General features: G+C 42.1%; 1 protein-coding gene across 1 annotated transcript in view; it reads right to left on the bottom strand.

Moving 5' to 3' along the window:
* LOC107191495 (serine-rich adhesin for platelets-like) overlaps positions 1-16,476 on the bottom strand; it is a 46,514-nt gene extending 30,038 nt beyond the window's left edge. Inside the window, exon 1 of the mRNA XM_015580558.1 lies at positions 16,319-16,476. The gene's annotated coding sequence lies outside the window, so the exon portion shown is untranslated. The remainder of the gene's footprint in view (positions 1-16,318) is intronic.
* Positions 16,477-18,854: the final 2,378 nt, after the last annotated feature.

Genomic DNA, 18,854 nt, shown 5'->3' with positions numbered 1-18,854 from the left:
CCCAAAATACAAAAATACAATCTGGCGATGCAAATTACCGGTCGAATAATTCCCCTGCGTTAAATCAACCCTCTCCCACCTGTGGGACGTTAAATCCGGTCGAAAGAGATTTCTCCTTCGAGCCGTTTAGTCGCGATTCCGATAAAACTTGAATAATGGCCACTCGTTGTGTATGTATGTATGTGCATTCTCCATTCTGCTGTGGCGAGCCACGATCGGAGATCCCGGCTCCGACGGACGTGGAATTTAATTTAATAGCCATAAACGGTCGCGAACGACACCGACGGCACGGCGAAATGAAAGTACACGAAGGCGAGTAAGGCCCCCGAGTGACGGAAAGAGAGAGAGGATAGGATAGAAACGACCTTGCTGTAGACGAGTCTAACGCCCGTGTACATGATCGTTTTCGATTTCATTCAGTCCGACTTGCCTAGACCGCTCGGTAGACCTCCAGTTAGAGTTCTTTGTATGCACGAGATGGAGTCGCGATACGATTCTCGATTCGTCGATTGGAATCGGTAGAATTCGGTGCGTCAGGCTGGTCTAGATTTATTCAAAATATGTTTATTTCAGAGCGTATAACAATTTAATAATATGTGAGGAATTATGGAAATAAACGAAAAGTTTCCTTTTAGAATAATAGTTAATACTAATGTACACTCAATTCTGTTTTTACACGATTTTTGTTTAATACGAATTGGAAAGCAAATTTTATTCTCTTTTTACAGGAACTGTTTTGATTTCAGACGATCGACACAAATTTTATGAAAAAAATTTTTTGATAAAAAGTTGCGAATGAAGGTCTTAAGCTGATCAGTAAGTTGGGTAATTCTTTTGTCAAACGTGATCCTAATGGGGAACAATCTGTATCGATGTGATGACATCTCCATAAAGTATAGTTACTTATTTTGTAATTTCAGAGATAATTGCTCCGAAAGGACTGAAAACTCCGTCTACGCATTCAATTGCGGTTCGTTAAACTTGCAACGGTTCATTAAGCCAATTAGAATCCGTCGTTGCACTCACGTTTAAGAACCAGAAAGTAATCGTCTGATTTTCGCCCTCTAATCGTCCAGAAAAGAATCACCTTCCATTTAACCCGCAAGCGTTTCGTCCAAATTGTACTGGTTCCTTCTGTCTGCATATACTCTGACCACCAGAGATCTACTAATTTATTTTCTAGGAACATTAGAAACTTTCCTTCAACTGAATGAAAAAAAAAAAAACAAAAAAAGTTAGTAATCTCCATCAAATCATCGTGTCTCGAGTATATTATTTCCACTCCATTTTTCTTCCTCCATGGAATTATATCACCATTTATTCAAGTCGTCAAAATCATTTTACAAACACGACTATCCATTCGATTCTACTTTGCGGATTTCCGATTATATATAGGCACCAACTTTTCTATTCTCGTGAAATTTTCAGCTCGGACATTTTCTTCAAATTCCCCTGTTCGTTCGAATCATTAGATCCAAAACAACGGGATTAAGTAACCCAATATTCGAGCAGGAAGCTCCTCCGTGGATAGATGCAGGGCTAATTAAAAATAGCGGAGCAGGTTCGTCCGTATCGACTCGGGCGGCAGGTAACGATCCGTTCCTCGTGCGCACGTCAACGAACTTGCACACACCGTCGACAAGTTTAGCGGTAAATCACCGCCGCGGACCCGTTCGTTTCGTCGGCCTGCGCTCGGAATTACATGCCGGAACGGAAGTGCTGAAAGGGGAACACCACGATTTTCTACAATCGGCCCCATTGACGGTTTACCGGCCACCTATTAGCCGTTTCGTAAGCCGTATTACATTACAGACCATTAATCAAGACTCTCGGAGAATTAAGGATCTCCAAGACAGCCCGTGGTTATACTGTCGCGCGGAATTCAAATGAAGCTGAGGACAGAAAGGATTAAGACTTTGATTTAGGGATCGTTGAACGGTACCGTTACTACACTTCCTGGTCGAAGTTATTGGAATATACACGTATTCTCAATTTATTGGTTTGTCTGACTGACTACCCAATGGGAGGGGATTAACTCTGAAATTCACCTGGAATTCTTCAATAACATCCTTGTGATGTATTTAGGGGTGACCATTAATGTCCTAAGAAGACTCATGATTGGACCTAAGGATTTTTATGTAAAATGACATTTTCTAAAGTAATTCATAAAAACAAGAGTCAATGGAGAAATTCCTTTCTTTTATCAGAGTACCTTATTGAGTACAGAATAAATAGAAAACTCGTGTCTGATTTAGTTCCTTTTATTTCATCGAGTCTTCTACGCTATAAATGCATAAAATCCACAATCTACAAATGATCACTTGTATTTAATATAATATCAAGATAAAAATGATTTACACACTGGTCATGGCCACCAGCATCCCTGTTCAGAAGAATCAAATCCACGTCGTTACAGTGAAATCAGAGCGTTCCAGTGAGTTTTACCTGACAGGTATAACAGAAATAATTTCGAATATTACCGTGCACACAGTGATTTATAATCCCCTGTCCATAAGCAATTCTATTCCCCCCGTGCAAAAAATAAGGGGGGAAAAGGCAGCTAACAAATCGACTAAAACGACGCCGTGTTTTCTGAAACAGCCCCGACGATAAATAACCATTAACCTATCTCAATGCACCGACGATATTTCCAACTTGTAAATCCAGCGTGCACGCCGCGGAATGTTGCACCGATGGAGGCGACGAACACGGAAGCGCAGAAGTGGAGAGAACGTTTAAACGTACCGGTGACGAACGGTGCTCGGCGTGCAATCATCACCGTCGAGTCCGAGGCGGCAAGAAAGATAATTCCTCGATTAGGAATTGCCGATTTGTCACGTGTTACCTCGACCGTGAAACGACGATTTCAGGCCTACCACCGGTATTCATCCCCCGTGGACTCCCAGCCATACCGATGATACGTTTCGCGCAAGAAATGGGAGCTACTGAGACGCTCGAATACTGCTGGTAGCGATTTTCCTTGCGGTACAAATCTCGAGGAACGTGAGATGGTAAAGTTCCATTTATACACGTTCGAGTAATTTGTACAAAGTAACCTGATCCATAGCAATTTCCGTAAATTAGTCGTTGTGTTCTTTCCGTTCACAATGTTAAATAATTAGCGCCAACTGACCTGTACATTAACACCCATCCTTGTGTCAATTTGACAAGATTGCATTTTCGGGTTTATGGGAATGCAGCGGAGGGTTTCCTCGAGGTCGTTTATGACGTCCGGAACACGTGACAGTTTTCCTGAAAAGAACCGGGAATGGTGAACACATGGGCGATGACGAAACGAACGAGATACCTGCTGCTGTTGGCCCATTCCGAAAATAACCATAGATTTTCGGGAACGTCGACGGTCAGGTACGGTCTCCACGGGCCTTCGGGACTGACCTTTCCCTTTGACTGGCTCGGAGGAGGGACCGGCGAGCCCAACCGGAGTATTTTAAAAGCGGACGATTCTATTTCAGGCTCCAGGGCGGATTTACAATTAGACACGGAAACGAAGTGTCGCGTGATTACGGATAAACGAATAGAGGGAATTTTGAAGCGCTTAAGGCGGTGGTCTAATTGTTGCCTTGACGTCATATCAGTTTTGGGTTCGGAAATGAGATAGTAATTTTGAGGGCAGGATATTGAATCGAATAAATTCGAATTATTTTCTTAGAATCTCACAATGTTGAATGAATCAGTATAATGATATTTGAAAATGCGCTCTTTAGCTCCGTCATGATTAATTCCGTTAACTTATCCGTGACCCCCTGGGTCTTTTGTAGTACAAGTGAATGAAGTGATTGTTATTCAACAAAACCTTTCATATTTAACTTTAAAAACTATTGGATCATATCGTAGCGATTCTGGAAAGTATCTCTGAATTTTTTCAGATTTTTTGAAAACCTATAAAATGAAGGGAAAATAGGTCCAGACATAAAAGACCCAAGGGGTTGAGGAAAGCAGTAAAAATAACGGGGATCGCGTAGATTTAAGTTGTAGTGAATTTTGTATAATTTGTCAACCAGTTGAATGAATAAATACTTTTTTATACCTGTTTGTTTGTCATATTTACCGGTTTCAAGTTGAACTGACGTTATTCTTTATACATATACGCGATTCATGCGTAACGGTGTTCCGCCATAGCTTCCTTGCCGCGGGTCGCAAGAACAGTGCCAGCCGAACACCTTTTTCCCCTCTCTCCGAAGAGCCTTGAATGACTCTTCGCTGGCCTGGGGTAGAAAAATACGCTATTTCGTCAAAGAAGGTGAAAGTGACCGTGAAACGATCGCCACGCGTTCATTCACAAAAGAAGTTCGCCGATTCCGATTAGACACGGATTCTCTCAGCGCCACGAATGAACGCGATCAGAACTCGATGATTGAATAGCGCATGCATGAAGACGCGATAATTATGGTGGAAACTAGGACGAAACGAATTTCCACTGAAATTTGAATACAAGCTTTTTACGTCGATCGATTCGACCGTTCGCTGTCAATCAAAAACAAGTGGGAGTTAACCGACAGCTTAATGAGTCACGGATTCTTGGTTGCCAGCTCATTGACCTTTGGGCGTTATTACGAGAAAATTACTGATATTCAAATTCGTACAAAGTACCTACTGTGAGCCTTTCACGTAATCATTTAACCGCTCCACACGGTCTTCCGTGCGCGCGTGTTCCCTAATTAATAATCATCGGCGGTAATTCACGAGAGCATCGATTAATTAGCTTGGTACACGAAAGATCGGAGAATAATAAAGTTCCAGTCGATGCTTTTTATATGTACGGTCTCAGACGTCTGTAAAGAAGAACAGTTACAGTCAATTCTCGATGAGCGTTCGATGGCTTCTCGGCAATTTTTTTATAAAGCAGCGTTCATACGATAGTATGCTTATTTATTTGTTTGCACGTGTGAATGTTTCTTTTGGCTATTTACCGATTTTCCAAAATTACCGATTTGGTCAAAAAACCATATCGTCTAAATCTGACTCTTAATGTATTGAATTTTTAAGGAAAGGGCGTGAAAACCACTGGTGGCATCGATTTCATATCACGCAAATTATCTAAATATAGTCTATTTAAGAAAAGCCTCCAACTTCTCGGAACGATTTACAGAATATGCAAGTCGGTCTACGCCCACACGAAGCTGGATTACACGCTCGCGGAACGGCCTTCGAAATTGCGAAACGGTTTCAAGCGGAAACTGAAAGCGACCCGCGCAACCTCGAGCTCTCCTTAGAGCGGTTTCTAAACTCCTGCGACTGTCACAATTTTCGTACGTTGGGTCGCAAAACCCGAGCCGCGGTGGGCATCGAAAGATCCTATTAGAAACTTTCTATACATATGCTTTTAAATACCGAGAGATTGGGATCTGGATTGGAAAAACGAGCGGTCCGCCGTTTGTTATGAAAGTGTTCCCAATAGCTTTCGAATACGAAGGGACAAGTCAACGTTCGGGGAGAACTAATTCCGTACATGTGTATATGTGTACAGTCCGGAGATTACGAAACGACGGATTGCGAAACTGTATCCAACTTAAGGCGTTCCAAAGTGAAATTACCATGGGGTAATATAATAAATTGCAAGAACACATAGTTTTTACGCTTTATAAAATTTAAGTTAATTGGAATAGTTTGTAACCGATCTTTAACGAAGAGGTTTCACGATAATTTGCACGTAAAATCTGGTAGCGATATTTCGCAAAATGTTAATAGAGATGTTTGTTTAGATCGATTAAATGGCCAGTTTCAAGTCGTAATCGACACGGAAGAAACGATTGTATCGCAGTTAAAGTAAACAGTAAATTGCTGATCCATTAAAGTCACTTTGTTGCTACTTTTCCTGGCGGGGAAATCATTTCACTGACGCGTTTCACGCAAGTTCTGGTTCGGTCGAACGAGTCCGAAGTTCCCTGAAACTCGTTAAATCGTGTTTGTTTTGTCGCCGATTTACGGGCTGAATTACTGGAAACCGGTGTGTCGGAATATTCCTCGTACGGAATTATCGTAAACCGAAGATTGTTGCATTAGGCTCTGACGACTTGAGCAATTCGCGTGATTGAATTCGTCTTACCGACGACGAACACGTTTTACTTCATTCTGGTTCCCCTATGGAGAGAACTAAACACAAGGATCGTAGAAAAATTGTTAAGTGTTCGATTAGATCCTGAAAGAACATAAAACTTTCCTCGATACAGAAGGAAATGAAAAAAATTGTTAGCTAATTGCAAACCGATTATTCTTTAGAAATCAACATCCACAGACACTATTGTCTCACGCTACTTCTACTTCGTCGAATCAATTTCTAACATCTCTACCATCGTCTAGGTTCCAGAAATGAAGATTCACGATAATTACTCTTTTGAACAGGGTTTCAATCCCTTGGTATCAGACTATACAGTAAATTATCGATGTGTACTCGAACGCCCCACGACACTGACAGAGAGAGGTTCCCAGGTGTAACGCTATTACTTTTTAATGAGGTTCAGCACAGTGATAGAATTTGGAATTCTGAAGGCAATGATATTTCTTTCAATCGCATATAGTCATTAGTTTATGAAATATTTAATGATTTACTGTATACAGTAAACTTCACAGCACTGAGAGCCCATTGGTAGGGATAACATCTGAACCACTCACTGTCGAGAAGCCTTCGACCTATTTATTGTAATGCCTAGAATATTATAAGCACAATATAACATCCCCCAAAACACACTATTTATCTACACCAGTTCAGCTGCTTCATACCGTTTCCATCGTTTCGATAAATCCTGAATAAATCTAGCTCAAGCACCAAAGGCTACCCTAGGTATCGACATCCAAAAAAACACTCATTCCGCTTAAAAGCCCTTGAACCCCTTCGAATGTCCAATCCCCAATGAACCCAAAGACCCCTTCCCCAAGAAATCGATATCTTTCACCGCAAAGTCTCTCTCTATCCTATCGGTTCCAAGGGCCTCTCCATTGTCCGAACGGCCGCAGAGATCCGATTGTCGGTGGGAGACTGGATTCCCTTGTCCAGCGAAACGAAACTGTAACGCCAGCTCGGTTGCCGGGCTGCGTGCCGATCGGACATTGGCAGCGGCCGAGTGAAAGTGTCGCCGCCGGTTCAGCTGGTCATATGCTTAAACGCGCCGGGGCAGTCGCGTGTGGCAGAACCGCGGCCACTTAGAAATCCGCCATACCGATCTGCCCATACCAGGGAGAGGGGGACTACACACCCGGCCCGCTATTGACACCAGGCCCAACGTATTCCTGTTCCTGCTCTCGCGTTCCATCGTATCGCGTGTCCATATGCAACGACGTGAAAAGTGGACCCTGTCCTCTGGCGAAAATGCGGTCCACTCCTCTCTCCTATAAAAGCAATCTCTAGTTTTTTCCACCTTAATTAACGGTCTTATCATCGTTTCACGATCCCCACCTCGTTTGAATAGTTTCACTGTCGTTTGGAACAAAGATGGCGTCTTGGACTCCCGATTCTTTAACCGTATTTCACTTGTTCCTCTCGTTTTGACACTATTATGAGAAGTCCAACGTTTTACGATATTATTAACAAAGAAAATGGGAAGGAAGATAGTTTTAGTCTACTTAGAATTGATATACCTAGTGAAAGAATAAATAGGAGCATGGTGGCGTATTCTTCGATTTAATATTGACTTAAATATCAGCAGAAGAATGGTTATGAACATAGGGGACGATCTACAAGATATTCACACGTAATTCAAGAAAGATGACACTCGGTCATGGAATCTGAACAACTGGGGGACCGCGTTTGTTGAACTTGTGACATCGATGCGCGACCCCCGTTAGTGAAATAAGACCATGCGGGCGATTACAGTTAGATGGAAAGACATCGTCGACTGAATATGACGACTTTTGTAACCTGGACAGTTGGAAGGGGCTAATGGGAGTGGCCTTTTCGTGAAAATGCTTGCATTAATGCATGAACTGTCCCGCAGCGATTGGAAAATCTTCGTTAATTACCGCACGTACTAGGAAATCCAAGACACCGCGTGCACTTTCGAGTCTGTCGCGGAGTGCCCCCACCAGATCTCGCCAGGAATTCAGAATGACTTATGCACAGAGAAAGCTATGCTCAACCTTTAAAGGAATCTTAGCCGCATCGTCAAGGACGACTCCGTCGACGTAATCGCGACAATTCCATCGTGGAAAAGGTTAATTTAATTAATGCGTCCAACTGAGTTGATTTAATTCTGTTCGAACATCGCGAACCTCGTTCACTCCTCTATTCAAATTTTGTAATATGTCTTTCAGAAACCTTCGAATATGTAAAAAATATCACCTATTTGATTCGGTTCTTGTATCCGATTTTAACGAGCTTTAATAAAGAACTTCATATTGATCGTGAGTCGTGTTCACACGGATCTTCGTTTGTGAATTTATAATATAATATCTCGAGAAAAAGTACGGCGTCAATGTGAAATCGATGCCAGCAGGATGATCCGGACGAGAAACCAAACAATCAATTAGACAGCCGTTGGATGCGTCACGAAGAAAGTTGGAAATCGTTCTAATGACGTTTCCGTGACATTGCCAAGGACATTTTCCTCGGCCGTCTTTAGAAGAACGGTCCACTTAACTCGACTAATTCACGCGGCAACGATTACTCAAACAATCAACGACATTCCCAGCTGTTGGCCAAGCGAGTCGGTAGAATGGAAGAGATGAGAAGAATACAGTTGTGTCGAAGGTCCGAAGCACCGATTAATGTAATTGACTCGAGTGTTACGGGGTCGATTATGCTTATTAGATTTTAATTAATCGAAGATGGTATTTACTTCGTGAAAGAAAGACTCCATTAGTCGTTCACCCTGTACATTTAATCTGTACGTTCGTGGCTTCTGTTCCATTCAAGAAGAAACACAATTAATATAGTCTCACATACTTGGATCACCGTATAAAATTAAAATATATCAACAAAGTCCATGCCTATTCTATCCGTTCAAAAACTCTACTTTCACTTCTTGTCGAGTATATATGATCTTAAACCTTTCAACGTTCGCGTAATCACACGTTTATCATCATTTTTACCATCAACGATTATAAACCTCTTGATAAAACTTCATCGAGAATATCTCCGTTCTTTATTGGGAATTGCGAAACAAGTTACAGCGCAAAAATCCGTGTACACGCAATTAAACGTTTCCCCCGCAAGCCTCTTCGAACGTTACAGGATCGATCATCACGATTCACCTCATGAGCGGGAATTTCTACGCCGGAGAAAAACCCGTTGCGACCCATGGTTCGCCAGAAGAAATCATCCTGTTGCTTGATTACTCACTTAGCAGCTTTCATTTGAGTTTCTATCAGCGCGAGTCCGGTGGACTTTCGACGCGGAGAGTTGCTGGAGTTTTCAGCGGATATGTACAATATCGCCGCGTATCGCCTCCGGTAATCGCCATTCCCTGATTCACGGCCAGGTGAGACTTTTTTCGTTCGAATCTCTCTCGCGCGATGGGCGAAGACGTTTCTTTCGAGTCTTGCTCCGATATTTTTTCCGTCTCAGTTTTTGTGGAAACGGTCTCTCGAAATAAGGCTACTAAAAGATATTTGGGATTCAACGTATATGTGTGAGAAAAGAGAGAGAGATAGAGAGAAGAATCGAAGGTAAGATAGAGGAAAAAATAGAGGAAAGAATTCAGGGAAGAATAGAGGGAAAAATAGAGGGAAAAATAGAGGGAAGCGTCCTTGCAGTTACCGTTACGATAAAAAGGTTGATTAAAGCCGCGTCTACACTTGCCACGGCGAGGGGAAACGGGGCTGCTTAATGGCGTATCTGACGGTTTCCGGTTCGAGAAGAATGTCGTTACTCGAATCTCCCTTCCTTCGAAAGTAAATATTGATCGATGTCACTCGGCGAAACGACGAGGCGAAAGTTGCCAGCAAGTTTTATGTTACGTGTAAATTTAACAACGCATCCTCATGCGAAACGTCTCCTAATTGCAATTTCCTTTCGTGTAATATGTCCCTGAAGTTTTTTTTAATTACCAAACGGATGGAATTTCGGCAACAGAATCGCTGAATTGTCACTTTTTTTTTGTGATCTACTTCATGATACTATCTAGTTATTTTAGTACTTAAAATAAATCTACCAAGTGATAGGAGGCCCTTCTACGTCACTTTGTCCCCTACCGGAAGCCGAGTGTGCACGTCAGCGTACATGTATGTGTCCAGTTTACAAAAAAATATTCTACATATAAAGGGATCTTTTTACTCCTTTACATACTTCGCGAAACACCCAGTACAAAAAATGTAAACGACCTCGTTCTGACCTAAATGTTATATACCCCGAGGAATCCCGCGACCGCGCGAGAGAAGTCCTGTTACCTTGGTACCGATATGTTAATTCAAAAGTAATATGGTATTTAGCGAGGCCTCCTTCTCGATCCGGTCCGGAGAAGCTGGACTCGAAACGATGACTCGGTTATGCGAGAGCCAGACGAATTTTAAACGGTGAAAGTCCACACGGGGATCACCAGACCCCGAAAAACTTTGTCCAGCAAAAGGTGTATATATTGGGAAGAAAGAATGGACGAGATCCCAGAGCATCGATCCTTCTTCCCTTTCCATGATCTCTTGATCTTCTCTCCCTGATACTATCTCAGAATTATCTTTTGTATGTGGTATGAAGTTTCTACACTTGATGTAATTTCCATTCCTTTTTACACCTTTGCTATATGTATGTATATTTAACAGGTGAATTTGCAAAGAACACATAATGAAGCTCGGTGTTTGAATAAAACATCGCATCCACGCGACGTTTCGTAATTGACAGTAGTAACGTTGCTCGTAAAATGCACAACAGCCGTGTAACGCATTTCGATGTTAGAACACTTTCGACTTTCTGCCTGCTCGATGTTAATAAGGGTGCGTTTTATAATTGATTATCGCGCGCGCGTGATTATGTAAGGCTCGCCAGGTCGCGTACGGAATACTTTTCGGTCGATCCACGCGTGTCAGAAAGCAACGAATTCGATGCAACCGCAGGCTTCGATGTGATTTTACATAACCTATGTTGCGCTCGATTATATCTGCGGATTTGAGGTTTCCGCTCGAGTTCTTGATATACCTCGAAATACACAATTTCGAACTTATGTTACATTTCTAATTGAAACGTTTTTCCTTTTGCCTCTGTTTCTAATAAAATAACACTCAGGGCAATGATCCTCTATGCTTTGGACATTTTTGACGGTACACAGCTTCAAGGGCCTTAATTAAGCTGCTTAGCTTTCATATCTGAAATTATTATTACATAATCATGAATTCCATCGTCGTGGCATAACTATAAAACTACCCTACAATTTTTAATTTTTATAGATTGTGATTAAAATGAAAACGAACAAAGTATGCCATGTCTGAAATAATATTTCTCCAGAAGAAGAAATCCTCGATCATTAACCAACAAGAGATTGAACATTCGATTATAGATAGTATTGGACTCGATTCACCATAACAAGAATGAAGCAACCGACGATCAACTTGCACAGAACAACGTCAACGTATTCCCCGCTTATCACTGCACCTTTCTCACTCTCTCTCTCTCCACAATAACAAAACGAAACAAAGCCTGCCTACTGTCGGTTATCTGCGCGATACGTATTACCATGCCATTATAAAGATCTCTGTAAAGTGCCATTATAGAAAAGGGAACACTGCCATATCCGATAACGGGGTTTACAAGCTTTATTGTTCCCCCTGGAACCTACTTCCCCTCTCGAGCCGTTCTTATTGCCCTCCCAGTCGTTCGATAAACAGAAGAAATCCGTCACAAAGGCAACGGGCACCTATTTCTTCGTGTTTTCAAATAAGTCCCAACGATCGTATACGCGCCCCACGGGGTGGTTGCTACATATGCAAGGGCAGGGCGAGAGGCGGCGCGGTCGCAGGTGCAGTCTCGTGACGTCAGGAAGCATTGTTCGACGGACACGGCCCAACATCGGGGCCCCCTTCGATCTTGCTCACGGCGCGACCACTGTGTATATGCCCGCCGGTTTTACGAGCCTTTCTTCGCCGGGGAATTCTTTTTCGGCGGCTCCGTTGTTTCTTCTCCTGTTTCGCGGCGTGTTGTAACGACGCGACACGCAAGTGCCCCATGGCTTGGTGGCGAATAATGAGAGCCCCCCTTTCGCGCGCGAAACGAACGAATTATCCAGGGGGGGGGGGAGGATCTGTTCCGTCACGATTTGGGTCTGTGGTAGTGACGCGCGATACAGTATCGGTATTTCGAATATCGATACTTTTCATTTGAAATATCGATATTTCGTATGGATTTTTAAGGGGCCTTTCCCCTTTAACGACCAGAAACGAAAGGGGATATTTAGGATTTTTTTAACCTCTTCAAAGACGAATTTATTACGACCAGAAAGAGGTTTTTTTTATTCTTCGGCTGTAGAACATATTTTTTATTGTTCGGAATGATGCTTGAACGAATGATTAATACCCCCTACAATTCAGAAAAAATTTTAATTTAAAGATATTTGGTAAACATCTGCTTAATTCTTAATTTATTTTTATTTGTGGATTTTATTACTTCTAATTTAATTGCAAGTATCGATACCAATAATATGGATATTTTATTCCCGATGTGCATGTGTATCGATAGTAAATATCGATACAATTCAAGTGTATCGTCGTCACTAGTCCGTGGAATTGGACGAATCGGGGTTCGGAAGGACAGGACCGTTTCGTAATGTTCCTGATGGCCCGATGAATGAATTATACGGTCCGAGGATTGCGTTACGGGTTTCGCAATTCGGTCTGTCGAAAGATATCCTAGGACGGAACGTGTCCTAGAATTGGGCATCTTTGGCATTGGTCGAGGTCTACTTCGTCTGTACTGCTTTTACAAAAATTTATCGTCTATTCAAGCAGGCATACAGGCAGTGAAAATTGTCAAAGAGACGTGAGCGTGATAAAATATGTACGTGTGCTTACATTCTGTGTAATGTTTGTGAAAGTACCTCATCAATGACATTACAGACACACTGTTCATGAGCTAATTTTTCATAACTAGACTGTGGTTCTTTATGCAAAATAAAATTTTCATAGTCTATCTATCTAGCATAGTCTTCCAAACTTGAACACTGGAACTACCAAACAAGTCAAAATGACTAGTCAGTACACTCCTATAACGATGATTAAAATGTATAGGAATAAATTTTCTCAGATCTTTTGCAACTTTCATTCCATTACGAAACTGAAGAAATTACTTAACTAATAAATTTTCAAAAGTTCGTCATGTATAACAACAGATCAAAACAGATATAAATTTATCGTCGGTCGATCTAGTGTCAATATCCACTAAACAATATTTACACCACACTTTTTAGCAACCTCAAACACCTCGTCACATCAACCGCATCCTAAGTGTCCTAACACTCATCGAGCAATACTGTATTTCGGAGTATTTTCGCGAAACGTTTAACCAGCATTTTCCCCGAAGGTAAGAAGAAACCACCGCGAGCGAACTATCAATTTGTCAGTGTATTTCCCCGTTCCTAATGAATTCGACGAAGCCCTTTTTTCCACTCGTAGACGCGGATAAATACGCGAAGCGGAATTCCCGCGGCCTGTCCGACGGCGACCAAGGCGAACCAACGGTGGGAAGGACTTTTATTTACGTTCCCCGTGGCAGGCTTGCAATCGTAACAAGAACGGATTTTTTTACAAAAAGAAGAAAAAAAAAAGGGAAAAATCCGCAAGCAACGTGTCTCCGGGGCCCAGTGGACCCGACCGCGAGGCACAGGGGCTCCGGCCGGGCCACGGCGCATGCATCTACCAGCCGGTTCGACTGCATTTCATGGCTACCCATACGCAAACACCGCGATGGCACACGAGCTGGGGCGACACCGTACGTGCCCGCCCGCACACTTGCGCACCGGTCGATCTCATATGCAAAACACATGGAAACGATCGAGCAGGTTGTGTGGAGGGCCTGCGCTTCGGGGCGACCGGAGACAGGCGAAATTTCGCTCGGATGATAGATCGCTTGGGGACAGGAAATGAAGGACTTCTTCGTGGTTTGGGAGATTAGAAAAAAAATATTTGTATATCCATTTGATGGTATTCAGGGCGGTTCACCAGATATTACTACGTCGATTTATGTGATTGGTATTATTTGTAACGAAAAATGGTTCAGGTAGAATTGAATGGTTCCAGGAGGGGCATATTCCAGAAGACGCATATGAGGGTTATTAAGATCTTTTTTAAATAGAAATATATATTTTGTATTGCACCAGTTAATGCATCTTAATATTCTTTGCTGAAACGTGTTAACCTAGTTATGTTAGAAAATCATTAATTTAGGAGATATGTTAATTTTATTGTTATCACAAAATAATAAGCCTCTTGTTGATCTCAATGAACTCTACGTGAACCACTTTTGGCTACCAATAATAAGTCGCGTAAATCGAAATAATAATGTTTGATGAACGACCCTGTATATGTATACGTCAAGTTTGAATGAATATTTAAAGGTGACAGTTGGACGAAATGGGAAAACATCTATGTATGCGACTCGGTTAAGGTGATCTGTTTACAACGGAACGTTACTTGTGTTCTCAAGATTAAGCCGATCAGACTGTTTATTTCGAACTTCTATTTTCCAAGAGTACTTTGATGGAAATTAACCAGAGTTTAACCCTTAGCAATCCAAAACTCTTTTATCACGAATGACTAATAACGACAGAATATCTCGGTTGTGTCAGTTCCGAGATGCATACCGTTCATCTCCTAACAAAAATCTGTAAGTGATTATAATTTCAAATGAATTTATAAATTTAGTTTTTATTCAAATAAAGAAAAATTGCAGATTTCGACGATACATGTCGCTGTTGTAGAGTCAGCGGAGTGCAAATGATTAATATACTTTCCTAAAGATTTGATCAAATTTTTCCATCCGTGAAAAATAATTTGGGACCCTGATAGAAAACCGTCTATTTTTCAATATCCACTAATTACCGTCTAATTTATCTGGACACCGTGCAGGAATACAAAAGATGGTTTCAGAAGTCCATTCCTACGTCCATTTCCTCGATGCTGTGGGGTCGCAAGATAGAATACCTTTCAGGAAATTCCGAAACGAAGTGGAAAACACGAAACGCATCTAGCCGGGGCCGTTCGAGGGAGGGCACTTAAGTAATTACTTCAGCTGGGATACGATAATTTGCGCGAGTATTCTCCCTTTTCCCTTAAATCTAAACGCACGATCCGGATGGCAACTCTTCTCGCCGCGAGAGGCCACAGGATACTTAAGGATACTTAAGATTCCACCGTGGATACATCTACCCACATACACAAACACGCGCGCGTACGCCTGTGAACACACCAACTCGACGCATTAGCCTAGCGTGATTCGATCTGTACGAAGGCGCACGTAGGAACGTCCGTCCGTCCGTTCGTCCGAACCTTCCCTTCTCGGACACGCCTGGAATCACAATTTCAAATGCCCTAACCGATCCTCCGATTGCACCTAACCCGCCATCGACTCCTTCCAGTCGGATTTTCTGAAAGACGTTAAAATCCATTCATGCGATCGTGAACATCGCCACGGACTGATTCGTCGTGAATTCGGTAATTAACACCGCCCGTTTCCGGTTATTCTTCGGTAGTAATCAATTGGAGTAAACGTAGAGTCTGATGTGTTTATAAATGGTACAAATGGCACTTGAAACTTGACTTCCTTTTAGTGTGAATTGAAATAAGAAAATAACGAAAGCTGTGATTATTTTAATATAATAACAAAAATAATAAACTGGGAAGATAATGACAATTGTGATCTTATTGATGTTTTCAGGTCGAAGATAATAAATATTTGGGATCGAGCACCTCGACTCGGAAAATTATTCCAATTACCGAATGATCGCGGAGATAAAACCGAGCAACTTTACATTTTTATGTTCGACCGGTGATTAAAGAGCGTCTAAAAGCGGTATGCGTGGGTTTATCACTGCATCGCGCATTCAAATCACCGGTCGGTGCATCGGTTAGCTGCCCTTCTTTGTTACGGGTGTATCTTGCACCAGGAAGTTCAACGATATTAATTCCTAGCTGCTGAACCACTTCCGTCGGGAGCGTCTATTAGACGACCCACAAGGAAAAGGAAGAAAGAATCTACAGAAACATTCACAATCTAAAACTCAATAATAACCGCGTGTTCTATCATTCTTTCTCCAGCAATCCTTGAGTACCGTACAAAATCAACGACTATTCCCCTTAAAATTCAGTACTATGGATCTCTCCCTATTAGATCCATCAACTGAAAACAAGAATTCACATACATTTACGAAGAAATATTAAAACTCACCCTCACCGGTGTTCCTAGATCCCCATGACACTTCTCAAACACTAACGCGATTTAACACAAACGTACCACTGCTCCCGGATCCTGTCGGACTCTGTGAACTGTCTTCGCGTAGTCTTTAATATCCCCGTGGGCACGTGGTACACTCGCGCGTAGAACCGTAAACGAGACGATGATTTTTCGTGGCACCGGGGGAAAAACTCGCGGCAAGACGAAGGGTACGCGGGAAAACGTAGACTGACGAGACACTTGGCGACGAGCGCGATCCGAGGCCTTCCCTCACGATGGCAACAGACTTTGGGCCCCTCGAGCTGGCCGCCGCTTTCGTCCGAAGGACTCACCACGCTACGCGCATGCGTCCCAACCCCTTCCACGGTCGCGCGGGCCGCTTGGTGGGGGCGGAGTAACCGACAACCCTCTTACTTGGACCTGCTCCTTTTCACGCCGTATTCCTATGCTCTCTCTCGCTGTTCACCTGTGGATTTTCCTGCTCAGGTGGCAGCACCTCACCTGACATTCGATTCGGCCGGTGTTTATCACAGTGGCGTAAGAACGGTTTTTTTTAATCTTTAGATAGACAAAAAAATAGATGCGCATTGGGCTTATCTAATGAGAATTTTAAATAAAAGGCGAATCAACAGTAATCAGAGAGACTGAAGATTATTTCTTTGCTGAAGGGGATAGATGTGATGGTTGGATTTTTGTAGAATTCTTTCTGGTTTTGGTCTGGTTAAGGTTATAATTATTTTTATATGATAAAGTAGAAATGAATTGAAATATAGCCCCTACCTAAATCTGATTATAACAATCCACGTATAGGATTTCAGATCGTGATCGAGGATTCTAAATACGCAGACTTTGGTAGTCTTCTGAATAAACGCGATGATTAGAACGAAGGGACACCCGGGTAACCGGTAAATCCTTCGTGAACCTGTTCCTTTTCATTCGTTGGACTATTCACCGACGGATATTCTTCTTCGGGTGGCAGCTTCGACTAATCCTCGAATCCCAGCGTCGCAGTGGCGTAAGAATTATTTCTTCGATCAATTCTCGATAATATTAACACCGTCCAAAAATGCATGTTAAAGAAATTACCACTAAAATAGTTCATAAAACTTCATTATCTTAATTTATCCAGAATCGACAAAATATTTTTCATTTAAATAATATCACCATGAAAATTTACAAAATAGTGAATGTTTTATTTAATACAGGTAAGAGAATGTTATTCTAAGCTTTGCTACGATACTCGAATACTCATTCGTGGAACAACAATAAAAATGTATAATGATGTACCGAAGATAATCGAGGAAGCATTTACCACGAAGTTCGAAACAAAGGAAAAGGAATAGAAAAAAAGTCGTCGATCGGATGATTATCATCACTGCGCCCTCGACCGTGCTGTTTCTTCCTCGATCTACAGGTGATACACACAGGGGGGATCCACGACGCAACGTTTCGCGACTCGCGCTCGAGACACGAATAAAGGAGAAGAAACCGAGAGGAAAAGGGGATAACCTGCATCCACGGACACTTGGATGCACACCGTTGACCCCCAGCGCGTACGTTAATAATTCACTCCTCTTCCTTTCGTTCCTATGCTTCGCTTTCATGCTCGTCTGTGTTTGAAAAAATAATTACGGTGTCCTGGCCCCGTATTCCTGCCACGCTTTATCTACTTGGTCATCGTCCTGAACCATTTACGTCGATTTGTCCGTTGTCTGTTTCCCTTTCTTTCACAATGTTAGGTCCGGAAATTGCAATAATTCATATAATCTTCGTCTAGGTTCTCGAAACAGAACAAGTAAAGAGTATATTAATAGTAGACTAATCTAAAAGAGTATATTAATCTGTACTTCCACGATTCATACACACAACTGTTCGGTTTCGAGTCATAAATCTGTGATTGTTAGGAAACACAATTACTAAATGACAATTGAATAACAATGGTCACTGGATTAGTTAAACAGAACATCCATAATTAAATTTAGAGTGTAATTCGTAACGACGAACATAGATTTAAAAAACATCAAAACGGAAGTTATTTACGACTCAACCTAATACAACAAATAACTGCAATATATAATAAATTTCTTGGTTGACAAATCGCTGACCTACAGATGTATATACATTGCCAATAATTTCCAGAACATTACAAAATTACGATACAGCAAGACATTCTGAAATTGTTATTACCAGAGTCTTTCGAGTGTTCTCCCTGCTTCCTGTTTACCCGTTCAACTCTCTATCCAAATTGCAATCTGAACTTCCCTGGTCCCAGAAACAGGGTCACCCTCGAGACGATTAAAGAGGACCCTCCTAAGGCTGCAGTTCTACACGTAGAATCGAATAATTTCCGGGCAGGTCGATGCACACGAGCGAGCAGAGGGGATCCACGAACATTAGGAAATAGTCACAACGATCTATACCTATTGTTTACGCGTTCGTACGAACTTCGAATTCGCGCGGATGTACACGTGCAGAGTACCCTTTAGATTCGTGAATTTACGATCGTCTTATCGGATGTCTTCCCGGAAGA

The sequence above is a fragment of the Dufourea novaeangliae genome, unplaced genomic scaffold (assembly GCF_001272555.1).
Source record: "Dufourea novaeangliae isolate 0120121106 unplaced genomic scaffold, ASM127255v1 scaffold228, whole genome shotgun sequence".
NCBI classification, from domain to species: domain Eukaryota; kingdom Metazoa; phylum Arthropoda; class Insecta; order Hymenoptera; family Halictidae; genus Dufourea; species Dufourea novaeangliae.
The sequence above is the reverse complement of the archived record's forward strand: the minus strand, read 5'-3'. Positions and strand labels throughout refer to the sequence as shown.